Source organism: Balearica regulorum, chromosome 8 (genome assembly GCF_011004875.1).
Source record: "Balearica regulorum gibbericeps isolate bBalReg1 chromosome 8, bBalReg1.pri, whole genome shotgun sequence".
NCBI lineage: Eukaryota > Metazoa > Chordata > Aves > Gruiformes > Gruidae > Balearica > Balearica regulorum.
In genome coordinates, this window is record NC_046191.1 from 2843030 (window position 1) to 2856791 (window position 13762).

Genomic DNA, 13762 nt, shown 5'->3' on the forward strand with positions numbered 1-13762 from the left:
TCAGAGCTGTGCTCGGTAGAGAGCGTGTCCTTTCTGAGGAGCGAAGCTGCTGGTTCGGACGGGTACCCTCCTGGCTACCGTCTGTCCTTCCCTCCCCAACTTGTCTCCTCCCATCGATGCACCTTACAAGGGAACATCTGACTTAGGAGTTGAAATTTAAGATAAGGTGAGAACTGGTGTATTTTAAGGACACACAGGGACAAACATCCAGAATCTGAAAATATGGTGATACTAAATACTGCCACTGCACTTACAACGATCCCCAGGTGTAAATGTTCAGCAATTTAAACTTCATAGAATCGTAGAACCCCAGACTGGTTTGGGTTGGAAGGGACCTCCCAGCCCATCCAGTGCCACCCCTGCCATGGGCAGGGACACCCTCCACTAGCCCAGGTTGCCCAAAGCCCCATCCAACCTGCCCTTCAACACTGCCAGGGAGCCAGGGGCAGCCACAGCTTCTCTGGGCACCCTGTGCCAGGGCCTCAGCACCCTCACAGGGAAGGATTGCTGCCTCCCATCCCATCTCCATCTCCCCTCCTGCAGCTTCAGGCCATTCCCCTTGGCCTGTCCCTCCCTGCCCTTGGCACCAGCCCCTCTCCAGCTTTCCTGGAGCCCCTGCAGGGACTGGAAGGGGCTCTGAGGTCTCCCCACAGCCTTCTCTTCTCCAGGCTGAACAAGCCCAACTCTCTCAGCCTGGCTCCATAGCAGAGGTGCTCCAGCCCTCAGATCATCTCCACGGCCTCCTCTGGACTCGCTCCACCAGCTCCATGTCCTTCTTGTCCTGGGGACCCCAGAGCTGGACGCAGCACTGCAGGGGGGTATCACCAGAGGGGAGTGGAGGGGCAGAATCCCCTCCCTCGACCTGCTGGTCACACTGCTGGACATGCAGCCCAGGACACGGGTGGGTTTCTGGGCTGCAAGCGCACACTGCTGGGCCATGTTGAGCTTCTCGTCCACCAACACCATCAAGTCCTTCTGCTCAGGGCTGCTCTCCATCCATTAACTTACATACCCTCATCCCAGTCTTCGGATCTTTTCACAGGTTTTGCCTTCCAGTCATGGTAGTTCCCTGTGAATTCTGGGTCTTCAGAAACTAAAATGGCAAAATTACCAAAAATTACATTTAGAGAGAATTATAGACCAAACATTAAATTCTCCAAAACTAGTGACTACATAAGTCCTCCTGATATTTGTGGTGCTCATAATAAAATCCCATTTTTGTTATACTTTTAAATACATATTTTATTTTCTTATAGGTCACTATCAATTTTCCTTTACATTTCAATGAGGATAGTTCAGGACCAAATCAATTTACAGCTGAGTACTGTTATTAAACACGGGACCCCCCCCATGCTGTACCGCTGATCTCACACCCATGGCTGGCAAATTCCGAGGAACTTTATCAAAGTCACCCCGTCGCTTTATAGAAATCACCTTAGCACTTTCTAGCGTAGTTTGGCATTGAATTTGGCCACTTGCACTTAAGGGGGGTGGCAAAACAGCGCAGATGCAATTGAAGCACAGTCAGTCTCCTCTGCCTGTGAAGGGATTTTTTTTGGGTTGCCAAAAATCATTCCGGAACAGTCTACGCTCCTTAGCTCAGCCACTGCTCCGTGTAAAAGCAGCTCAGCTACTTCTGAAGACACCAGAGGATGAGAGGAAGGGCAGCTGCCTTTGTTCGGAATTATGTCCCTCATCAAGCTCTGCAGGATCTGTGCTTCCAACCGAGTTTGGGTTCTCTCCATCAGCCTTGCACAAATAGACTTCTCCGAAGAGAAAGTGTGGGCAGGCAAAGGAAAGGGATGGATGATCTGGTCTCTTTGGTCTCCACTGTAATTGCACTTGATATGCTGGTTCTGGACCCCAGCCGGATCTGTCAGTAGGTTTTCCTGGAACCAAACACACTGGGGACTTGAGTATCGAGGTGGCTTTATTGGGAGCTACCTGGGTCTAGCAGCAGCAGTGCTACTTAGAGTTTTTGCTTTAGTTGTGCTGCTTGGCTTCCTCACCCTTCATCACCCCGGTCTCCTGAACAACAGAGAACTGGTTAGCTTTGTCTTCACGGTAGCACTGAGTTGCTTGGCAGGAGGAAAACAGAAAATGGGGACTGCCTGCTATTTCTTTTCCATACAGTACAAAAAAAACCATCATAAAACCCCCGTGCTGCAAACCCAGGTTAGTAATGGGCCCATATACCCCTTGTAAGACACTAGCAACTGCTCAGTTTGGTTTGTAACTTAGGCCCAGCAAAATCCAGCAGTAGAGTGTTGGTCTTCACAAAGGCCGCAGCTGACATCATAGACACTTTTCTCATCCCCGCTTGATGCTTTAATACTTGTCATTAACGGCTTCTCAATTCGATGGTGCCCCATTCAAATTCCAGCTTCCAAAACCGTCCCTGGCCAACAAGGACGTTCTCCGACCGGAAGGTCTTTGAGGTGAGGATCATCCCTTGTGCTGGGTTTGTACAATGCCAGCACGCTGCCTGACTCCAAACCAGATGCTGCAGGCTGGATCTCCGGCAGGAGTTAACAGACACGGCTGTCCCAAGACACACGAGCTCACAACACATCATCTTGACCGCAAGTTTTGGGCTAAACCAGCCTGATTACAGACACTATCCTGGTTACACTGGGATACATCTGGCAGGAGGACAGCAGCAAGTCCATTATGTTCCCTTTTGCTAAACCAGGCATATATCATCTTACACGGATCTTTAAAATGCTCTCTTGCTTTTGATAGAGCTATTCTAGACCATGTCCTGTGGTAATCTTCAAACAAAATGCTTCTAATCCCTCTGAAAACATAAATACGGAACAAGGGAGGAGTTTCTGGCCATTACAGAATGTGATAGTTAACGCAGGCACTCGTGTATAACTTTCACAAAAGAAGATAATCAATTCCACAAGCAATCGGTATGTCTGTTCATTACTGCTGTTAAAAGAAAAAGCAAAGATTATTTTAATATTCTGTCCTTCCCTTCTACTCCAAGGACAATAAAATATTGTTTTAAATTGTTTATAAAGCAAATCTTACTAAGGGAAGAAATATTTTTGCCATTAGGTAGCATTTTGTAAAATCCATTTGGAATTTTTGCATGAGTTTTCTGCCTTAGTTTCAAGGTCACTACACAAACATTGAAAAGAAATGAAGCAAAGTGCCCCTTCAAATGCGATTCCTTGATGGTTCGCCATATTGCTGCGCGGGCTGGTCACGCTGTAGGACTTGTTCCCACCTCAGATACACTCTCTACCTACGTTATCTTTTACTAAACCAAGTGAGAGTGACCCCAGCCTAAGGAAGGTAAGGCAATGCTCAGCTTCGTGACAGCTTAGAAGAGCCCAAGCCGGTGCTGCCGCGACCCCACCGTCCCTTGTGCTTTTGTCCACACATTCCTGTCCCTCCCCAGGGTTCATCTGATCCTGCTGTGAACTGAGAGGGAAGCCATCAGAAAACCAATAAAATAAAATTAAAAAAAAGGATCGTTTTCTCCTCGTTTGGCTTCCTGAGCCGGGACACCGCAGGGTCAGGCAGGCGTCAGCGCTGGGGTTAGGGTAGGGGCAGGACCACAACTGCTTTAGGGACGTTTCAACTCCCATGGACCGTCATCTTTAATCAGAAAGTCTCGGGCAGCACATTCCCGTTCCCCTCAGGGCCAGTTCTGGCATCCGCGGGATCTTTCTGTCGGCTCATTCTGTCCGCAGGCAAAGCAGGGAACGAGCCGCTTCCTTCTCTGGGCTTGGGGCTGGGATGGTCAGCGAGCAGACGTGGTTCGTGGGAAGGTGCAGCTTGCAAGAGAGCTGGTACGGGCACACAGCGGGGCTGCGTCTCTGGGAACGGGAAGGGAAATGAGCCCTCGTCTTTTTGACAGAGGTCACATTGGCTCATCTCATCATCTCATCTTATCTCACCTCACCTCATCTCATCTCATCTCACCTCATCTCATCATCTCATCCAGAACAACCCTCCTTGCCACCACCCCGGCCCTGCATGGTTTTATGTCACAGTTTTACCACTGACTTCATGAGATGAGATTTTTGATTAGGTGTGCGTCTATTCTAGAGTAAGGCAAGACAGCAGTTCCTGAGGCCCAGCGTGCCCACGAGAGCAGAGGAAACGCTTTTCCTCCCGCGCTGCTCAGAGGACTCCCACATCAGCGGGGCTGGCTGAAGACCGTGGCTCTGTGGCTCCATCACCGTAAAACTAAGTAGCTGTCAAGAGCCCTGGAAGCCAGCACCGATCACTTTCCTAAATCCCATCTTAGGACACTTCTTCTGAAACAACTCGGAATACTGAAGATTTCCTTAGCAAGACGTTTTTATGGGAAGGAGGAAAATTAAAAATTGCATCCCCTTTAGTGGCCTCCACCAGAAACCTGGCAAACTTGCACGAGCCTCTTGTCTACTCCCGGCTTGCCAGCATTGTCTGACTCGGCGCCCTCCTAAGGCTCTGCATTATCTCATTCTTATTGCTCCTGCTTCTATAAAAATCATTGATTGCGGGGGGGGGGGGCAGATTCAACTGTAAACAAAACATATTGGGCCAATGCAATTTTATACATAACGGAACACCGAATCAGCCAGTGCCTGAGTGATGAAATCCCCCGTGATCCCACTACTTTCTATTACCTTTCAGGAAGTAACAATGAAAGCGAGAGGAAGACACCAGTTATGAAAAAACATCGACTCTTGAGCTCAATGATCAACAATATTTTTGTCTCTTTGATATCCTTCCAACCTTGTAGTGCTGTAAAATGTCACAAGCTGCTTGCCAGAGGCCTTTTGCCTTTAGCAATATTTAAAGCTGTGTCCATAAAAGGAAACAATTCCGTTACAGATCTCAATTTCCTTCCATTCCACACTTGGAATTTGTGATGAAACCGGTGGAAGTTGCACCTCAGCATCGAAGGCACAACGAGATCAACCATACTTTGAAGACAAACCGAAGATACTTGTTTGGGGTTTGCAATCAGATTCGGTACCTCTACAGTGAAATCCTGTTTCCACCAGCGGGAATTAGAATTTAACTTCAGCAGGGCCAAAATGTTATCCTTACTGTCCCAGGCACATCCCCATTGCTACGGGCTGGAAATAGAATGAGTTAGGAATCCACTGCACTAGTATTACTGGGGCTGAGAACTTCTTGTCCTTAAGAAAAGTGTCAGCAGGCCAAGTACTGCCAAATCCTGGAGGGAAGTGAAGGCAACTGAACTGAGAAAAAGAAGCTGGCTCTATCTGCTAGCTTGAAAGGTAGCTTCAGAAATATCTCAACAGTGATGCCACGTACAACCTTAGCAGCACAAAAAGAAATACATCGTTAAAAATGATCCTTTTTTTTTTTTTTTTTTTTGTTCTTAGAGTGAATTCACTGGTTTCCCTATGCTATTTATGAACATAAAAAATAACCTTAAAATATGTATTGCCTGAAATAAATGTCATTGATTAGGTCAAATGAAAATATCACTTGGCCAAACAATGACAAATTTCCTGGCTGTGCTCCTGTAGACCAAGAACTTGTTTCATTTAGGAACAAGAGTTGCTGGCACTAGCTGGGAAGGAAACTGCTTGCCAAATGTCTCCATAGGAAATTAAATAATTGAGAATATTCACTAACAGGAAAAAGAAAATAATCGCTCTCTTTAGTATACAAACCCCAACGTCCTGGACTTGCGTTGCTTTTCCTGAAATAGTGGCAGTGAAAGTAGAACGTTCGTTGTAATTCGTTACCTGGCAGAGCCGAGAGGAGACCCTTTAGCTGGCTGGTAGGGCTTCAGAGAAGACAGACGGTCCTCCTCAATACCAGGAAGCTCTGCAATGCAAAGCAGGGGCTGGACAAACATTTCTCATCCAGATCCTACCGGTGGAAACTGAAGCTGTTCTGACTGTGTAACAGAGGAGGACCTTGCCCTCCTTCCCTACCTTTAACAGTCACGTAGGCGAGAACTGGCTGCGCACGCAGTCGCATAGAGGTCGGGCTTGGGTTTTTTGTTTGCGTGCAGTATATCTCACCCCAGCAGAAAATGAAGAGACAAAGGGGAATGTGAGAACATGGAGAGGCCGCTGACCCATGAGCTGATGGGCTTCTGGAAGCACAGCTTTCCTGCCTTCGGGATAACGGGAACTTCTTTATCATCACCAGACTCCGGATGCTTTCTGCCTCTGGCACGGGCTAAAGCATCTCATTTGCTGAGTAGAAAAAAAAAAAAAAATTGTTGGCACTTCATAAGCAAACTGAGAGGAGTTCTGCCACAAGTTTTACCCTCCGGGCAACCCATCCTGGGAGCTATCGGTGTAAAACAGCAGCGCTGGGCTTACTCAGCCCCTGTGCCCCGAGTACCACACAACGCGTCCTTTAAAAAGCCGGGAGGACAGCCTGTTGAGAAACAGCATGCTGCTGCTGGGAATCGCTGCGGAATTGGCTACAGGGCCAGCCGGGAAGGAATGGCAGAAATGGGCTTCTCTGGAGGTGGAGAACTTTCAGGGAACTTCCTTTGGGAAAGAAGGTTTTTTTTTTTCTTCATTCCAGAAATATCTGAGCAGAGGAGGAGAAGGAGACTTGAATGAGGGTTTCTGGCTGCTTTCGCTGGATGGTTTGAATGGACAGAGTTTTGTTTTCTGTTTGTTTCCTTGAAATAAAGCCAATACTTGTTGGGCGGCTGTGCTATGCTTAGACTGGAGGGTAGAGAAACCAGCTGGTGTGTCAGAGAGAAATCATCCGCGCTTCCCTGCTTTATCTCAGCTGTGTTCACCAGAACGCATGAACTGCGCGGGGACTCAGTCACCCCTACACCATTTGTAAGATCAGGCCACGCACTGGCTTTCAAAAATCTCCTTCTTGTTCATTAAAATCAAATCAACGTTCAAATTTACTTGTTAAGCGGGTTCTAGAATTGGTTAAAGAGTTCTAAAAATTCTTAACATTTATTTATGAATAATAACAAGAAAAAAAAGAGCGTTACCTTCTGGGGACAGGCTCTTTCTAACGCACCGCAGAAGCATTTCCCTATATTATGATATATTGGTTTTCACCACTTCGGCTGCGTCCATGTTGACTGCATTTTCTGTCACCGGATTTGAAAGCGTCACCTAAGGGAACACGAACATACACAGGAGCCTCTAAAGCATAAGCTATCAAAACCTTGATTTCATACTTAATTAGCAAAATTACACAACTCTATTCTGTTAAACTGGTTGCTTTGTGGCCAGAATTATCAGAGTAGCCTTTTAATTTTGGGTTTTGGGGTGAAAAAAAGGACACTTTTGCTCTTCTTGCTCCTTTCAATGTTCCTCTTCATCCTTTTATAAATCCCAGCAGACAGCCGTAAGTGGTACAGGCCTTTGCCATTCCTTTTACTCATAATCAATATGAAATTGTCTGGGAAAATCAAGCATACACCTGGGGGACGTACTCACTTATGAGTGGAGAGTGTAGTACCATTTAAAGTGATGGCAGACAGTGAGAAACGAAGACATAAAGAAGGGCAAAGAGTGCTCCACAAAAAAAAAAAAAAATCTGGATTAATTTGTCTTTAAAAAAAACCCCAAACAACAAAAAACCAAAGGGGTCAGTAAATCTGAAACCTAGAGGCCTGTGTGGCAGATGAGTTATCACTCGTCTTAAAAGACTCGTCAAGACTGATAATACGATAGCTCAGAAAACTTAAAATTATCAGCTGCTCTAAAGCATTTTTCTGAGTGCAAAGACCTGGGTGGGTCCATGCCTCTGGAGCAGTTGACTTTTACACAAGATAAAAGAGCGTAAAGCCTAAAGATCAAAGGAGGCAGTTAGCCTGGTCTATCTAAAAATTAGCATTGGTAACAACTCCAATGATAGTCATTCATTTCATCATCTGTTTTCATCAGAGTTAAGGAGCTGCCAAAATTGCCACTGGTGAAGAAGTGCAGAAGTGAAAAGAAATGATTCCTCTTTGCAAAGAGAACGGCCAACACATCCTATTTACCCAACCTCGGGAGTCATCCGGGAGTTTGTGGTTTAAGATTCACAAGCACCATATAAAGCATATTTTAATATTTTCTGACAGAGAAGACATGTAAACCTCCGTCTTTTTCCCTACCTGGATGGCAAGCAAAATGTTATTCATGGTTAACTTAGCTTTCCACTTCTCAGGGTTGTCAATACTGATCCACTGCCCGAAGGGAAACCATTCAGATGCTGCGTAACTTTTGAGATAGGGCAGCTTTGTTGCTAGGCACTAAAGGATCATTACTCTTTGCCCTGTATATCTTGTAATTTTAAATGACTCAAAAACCTATCTGCAGACTTCCTGTCTATGGGACTATTTGCATGGTTTCCCAGATATGTTCTCATTTGTCTACCCAGAAAAAAATCTGTCCTGGCAAAAAACTGTTAAAATTTCTTATTTGTCCAAGACTTTTGGACGTTTAATGGCCAGGCTAGAACAACAGCTCAACAGGTCCTACCAGCCTGTTGTATTTCAGTCTGACAAATTTTGATGACAAAGGCACTGATAAAACGAACAGTGGTATGCAGCAAGTCCTACCTGGAAGGTGTCCCTGCTTCTTATCCTGGAGAGAGATATGGCAACACTACCCAGGTGACCCATGACCGTTATCTTCCCCCTTCTCCTCTGTTCTTTCTGATTTTTCAGGAATTCCCACATTCTTCTCCGAGGTTCTAGTTAACAGCGTGTCGCCGTGGCCATTGCCACAGCAATGTGGTGCCTCTGTCCTCCTCTGCTCCATGGCAAAGAGCTGTTAGGTTGAGAGCGTCCACCTCGTGTTAACGACAGCCTAAATATTTTGAATCACTGTAGGACCAAACCAGGAACCGGACGCTACCGTCAGCCGGGTTCCTGCCACCCTCCCTCCGCAAGTCACTCGGCAGAACACCATTTTGAGGAGCTGAACAAGCCCTCATGAAGCAGCCAGCAGTGAATAAACACAACTGCCTTACAGTCAGCACGGTGAAAACCAACGACGTGCAACCCGGGCTCTCCCCATGCCCCTGCCAGCTGCTGCAACAGCAAGAAGCGGGGAGAAAGAGCACCCCACCCTTCTTGCCGCACCGGCGGGGAACGATCCGGCATTTGCACCCCAGCCAGCCAGCGCGCCACGCACCGCGGCGGCTTGTGTATGATGCAAACCGACAGCAGTGTTAAGACTTGATCCTGCTCTGTTAAGTGGTCTGCATATTTTCAGGGCCGAGACTAACTACCAGATAAGAAAATAAATACATAAATTATATTGCAAAGAAATTGCCTACGAAGCAATGTTTGAAAGGAGTATTATTTATGCCGCAATGCTGAGCGCTCAGAAATTAGGAAATGCCAGATTTATGGCTTCTTGTGCAATCTTCATGGTTTGGCTATTTAGGAGGACTAGCTTCCTTAGGACTGGAGGTTTTTTCAGCATAAACTAACTCATGCCCAGATACAAAAGTAACTTTCACTTTTTTATCAAATGTCTAATCCATTTGATGCCAGCTATCTTTGGATACAGCTTATGTGCATCTACTCTGGAATAATTATTCCATTTCTGGCACTGTTTCCTGCGATACCATAATACAGTGTCTAGACCATCTGTTTATTTGTGTCTTCTCTAATGCTCCTAAGATAGTTTGCCTGGATTTGACCTCTTGGAAATGCTAGCACACACGACACGTACACCGCTTTACGGCTGGCACTAATGGTGGTTTTACACGCTCAGCATCCCACCCAGCCTTGGCACGGATGCTCGGCCAGGGGTTTTGCTATTTGGCCAGGGGTTTTGCTGTTTGACCAGGGGTTTTGCTGTTTGACCGGGGGTTTGCTGTTTGACCAGGGGTTTTGCTGTTTGACCAGGGGTTTTGCTGTTCCCGCTGGGACCCGCCGCCCTCTGCACAGCCTGAACTCCTAACGGGAGTTGTTACTGGAATCGCCAGGCTCTGCAAGCTGCTCTCAGGGAGCCAAGGGAGAAGAGGCAGTGACCTTCCAGAGGAAGAGGAGCACTCACATGGCTCCTGCTCACCAGCGAACTCTGTACAGATCTCTACAAACAGGACTATCCACAGCCACAGCTGTACTTCTGACTATGTTAAAACCCTAATTATTCCGTTTCCTCCTTCTCCTTGACTAGCAATAGCCTTATTGCACTGGCACAGGTATTTTTCAAGGCAAACGTGGCCACCCAAAAAAGTAGCTGCTCCAATGCCCAGCAAAGCATATTCACGGTAAACAAGAGCTAGGTTCGCACTGCCCGGCAGCTGTCCTCCTGTACTGCGCCCGTAGAAGTCCAAACGAATCACGGCACGACGTGGGAGGAATTATAGCAACGCGCTGGTTTGAGCCTGTCCCAGACCCTGGTAGATCCTGGGAGGAAAGGGAAGATTTCTGTTCTGGACGCTGCACGCGTAGCCAGAATATGTGCAGAGCCAGGAGAGCCACCGTACGGGAGGAGGATACTCAGCAGAGCTTCTGCCAAGCCTTTGCACTGCCTTTAACTACTAATTTGCCTCTAAAAAAATAAAGGGTTCAAGTTCTGGTGAGGTACTGGAACAGGGTGCCCAGAGAGGTTGTGGATGCCCCATCCCTGGAAGTGTTTAAGATCAGGTTGGATGGGGCTTTGGGCAACCTGGGCTAGTGGAGGGTGTCCCTGCCCATGGCAGGGGTGGGACTGGATGGGCTGGGAGGTCCCTTCACACCCAAACCAGTCCGGGGTTCTATGATTCTGTGATTCTGGTGCATGAAAGCATTCAGAGGCAAGAAAACGTGCTCTGAAATGTAACAGCAACAGAACAGCAAGTATGACTTCTAAGGTGGCTCCTGATAGCCCGAATCGCCCTGCACAAGCAAGGTGAGACAAACCAGAACCAGCACTGAGCCACGATGGAGACACCTTCGGATGCTGATCGCCTTCCCTGCAGCTGCCGAGGGAGCTCGGAGGGTCATGCTGGCCACGGTCCGTGTGACCAGGCCCAGCAGCGTTCCTCTATCTGGACCGGGGAGTCCTCACTCTCCTCCCTGGTTGCAGAGGTCCCCCGCCTTCGTTTCCCATCCCTTCGCATCCGCCACGCTGCGGTGCTCAGCCCCCTGCAGTCCTCCACCCCGTCTCCTCCACCCTCCCGTCTTCCTCACCTGCCTCCCACCTCAGCCCTCGCCGCCTCACCCGCGCTCCCCAGCTTCCCTCAGATGTCCACCTCATTTTCCCAGACCCGGACTTAGCCCACCCTTTTCCTGCGCCGTACCTCCCTGGCGTGAGGCGTACATCGCAGAGGGACTGTCGATCTTCTGCAGCTCCACAGGATCCATCCCTGTACGTGCCCGTACCCCCAGGAACCATGGCGGCGGCCGCTCCATCCCATATGGAGAGGAAGAGGATGATCCCCACGGCTCCGGCTGCCCGGCTCCTCACCCATCGCTCACAGACCGCACTGTAAAGGCAGCGCTTTCTGCCTTCCGCAGCTCGGGGCTGACCCAAAAAAACCTTGCTTGTTCCTGTTAGTTACCGTTCCAAAATGTTACTGGATTTTTTTTTTTAAACTATGGAAGTACCTAAACATTTGAGTGTGTATAGATACATGTACCACATATATAAACATATGTGCATCGTATTCCACGCACCGCTTGTGGTTTAAAAACTCATGTGCCTCTCATGAATCTAATAGGTATTTCTGTTTTGTCTTAAATTCCTCAGATGAGCAAGAAAATAAGCCAAGTTCTTCTTCACGCAGGCTACAGGTTGCAAAAATGTTCCTTTGTGTCTTGAGGGCCCAACTCCTGAACCACCGGTCGCTGTTCCCCTCGGCAGGAGCAGATAAACCACGGGGTTTAGGGTACAAATCTGAAAATTGAGGCAATACCAGGTTGCCAGTTCGAAACAGTTAGACCCCATTCCAAAGTGCGTTGCGCTGTTAAATGGAAAATAAAGGACACCACAGATGCTTCTAATAATTCCAGTTTCGAGTCAATTTTCCCTCCTTTGTCTTAAAGAGCTTTTGATGTGTAGTCACAATATTGTCTCTCTCTCTCTGTTTTTAATAATTTTATATTACCTCAGCAATATAACTGTCCTGAAATATACTGAACTTTAATCTTTAAGAGATCAAACAGGAAGAAATATGATGGGATAGAGAGTGACTGACTCGGGGGCAATATTCTCTCTTCCTATAAAAGACAGCCCACAGCAAGATAAAAATTGCCTCTCGGATTCCACGAACCATCACATCTTGAAGAGAGGCTTTCAGGCCCACGGGGAGAGCAGCCGTGGGGCCACAAAAACCCCACAGCCCCTGAGGATGCAGCCAAAAGCAAGCACGCTCTCACAGAGCTCGAGGATGTGGTTTGGGTGACTACATGCTTTAGGATCGGTCCCAGCACCCTCAGACCTCCTCAGTTTAGCCGTGCTCTGCCGAGTCCAACAGCCGAGAATCGTTTGGCTACTGTCTTTTCACTGGAATAAATGCGCTGGCTCTGGCTCAAGCCAAAGAAATGTCTGGGACAAAGGTGCACGTTTACGTAGCACGAAGACGTTGTGGTATCTAGGGAAGGGAATTGAGGAATCAGTACGCAGATCTTACGGACACAAAGGAGGTGCTCTTCCAAAATGCAGCTGGTGCTGCCTCTCTAAAAGACGTTTGGTCTCCATCAGCTTCCTCAGATTTCCACCGAGGTTCTCCAGCAGAACCAGAGATGAAATTCAGCTGAGCACGGCCGCTCGTTCAGTTCCCCAACCATAGGGAACCAGCTCACGAGACCTGACCACAGAACGATGAATTCATATTCTACGGAAATACCGCTTAAAATATTGTAACATACAGTAAAGATGCTGTCATTTTTTCAGGCAAATAAAAAAATTGACCTTTTTTGGTTTATTGTAGTACTTTGGAACAAAAGTCAGGTTTTGAACAAAATCGTTCTTTTGCACAAATGTGTTAACGTCTCTTTTTGCTGGTTTGGGAACCTGCTGTGTAACAAACTGTGCGTGCATCAGAACCGCTTGTGAACTCGTGCTGCAAGACCAAATTTCTCACAGGTACAGACTGAAGGTTCAGGGTTTCATCAAGCTCGTTAAAACTCCTAAGGACTCTCCAGAAGGCAGAAAGCCTGATGCAGCCACCACTAAAATCAGTGCAAAGACTCCGTGGATTTCGGTGAATTTTATCCCAAGCCATGAGGAACAATGAGGTTGGTGGTTTTTTTTTTTCAAAACTGGCCTTCCTATGCGATTACCATCTTTGCCACATGTAGACACCCCTCCCCGCCTGCTTGCAGCTTTATCGTGTTCATGTATTTCTAATTAATATATATCCGTTAACCAGTTATTGTATGTTATGCTGGCACGGGGAGGGCGGGTGATAAAGTCAGAGCTACCTTAGTGCTTTGACGTACCCAACCCCTGGTGTGACCTGGTGTGCGAGGCCGCAGGGTGGCTTAGCCCATCACCCTCTTCCCACCAGCACTACCCAGTCCCGGCTACGTTCTCTCTTCTAGTCTGAGCCTACCTTGACCAAGCCAGGCTTAAGGGTATGAAACAGAAGAAGATAGGAATCCTTTGGTCAAATGACTCCAGGAGGAGGCAAAGACAACGCTCAGACATATTGAAAAGAGTGACTCCTGCCATGGAGCCAAACGCCTTCTGATAAATATGGAAACTGGAGCCAAGAGATGCTGAAGGTACTCGTCCCACAGAATGGGTCCTCAGGGAACAGCGTGTGTTTGTACTTGAGAGAGTTTTTGTGTCACCTGCTGGACCATCAGGAATGTTTTGAGTTAGGTGGACGTTTTAAAGTCCTCCTGGAGAAGGCA

The 13762-nt window shown here is 47.5% G+C and overlaps 1 long non-coding RNA gene across 1 annotated transcript; it reads right to left on the reverse strand.

The window, feature by feature from the left end:
* Positions 1-683: 683 nt before the first annotated feature.
* LOC142602714 (uncharacterized) lies at positions 684-10396 on the reverse strand. Its single transcript, XR_012836476.1, has 6 exons — positions 8522-10396; positions 6959-7085; positions 5919-6531; positions 5727-5808; positions 1590-1889; positions 684-1084 (listed from the first exon to the last, which is right to left on the reverse strand). It is a non-coding gene; the product is annotated as an uncharacterized LOC142602714 (long non-coding RNA).
* Between the last annotated feature and the right edge of the window lie 3366 nt (positions 10397-13762).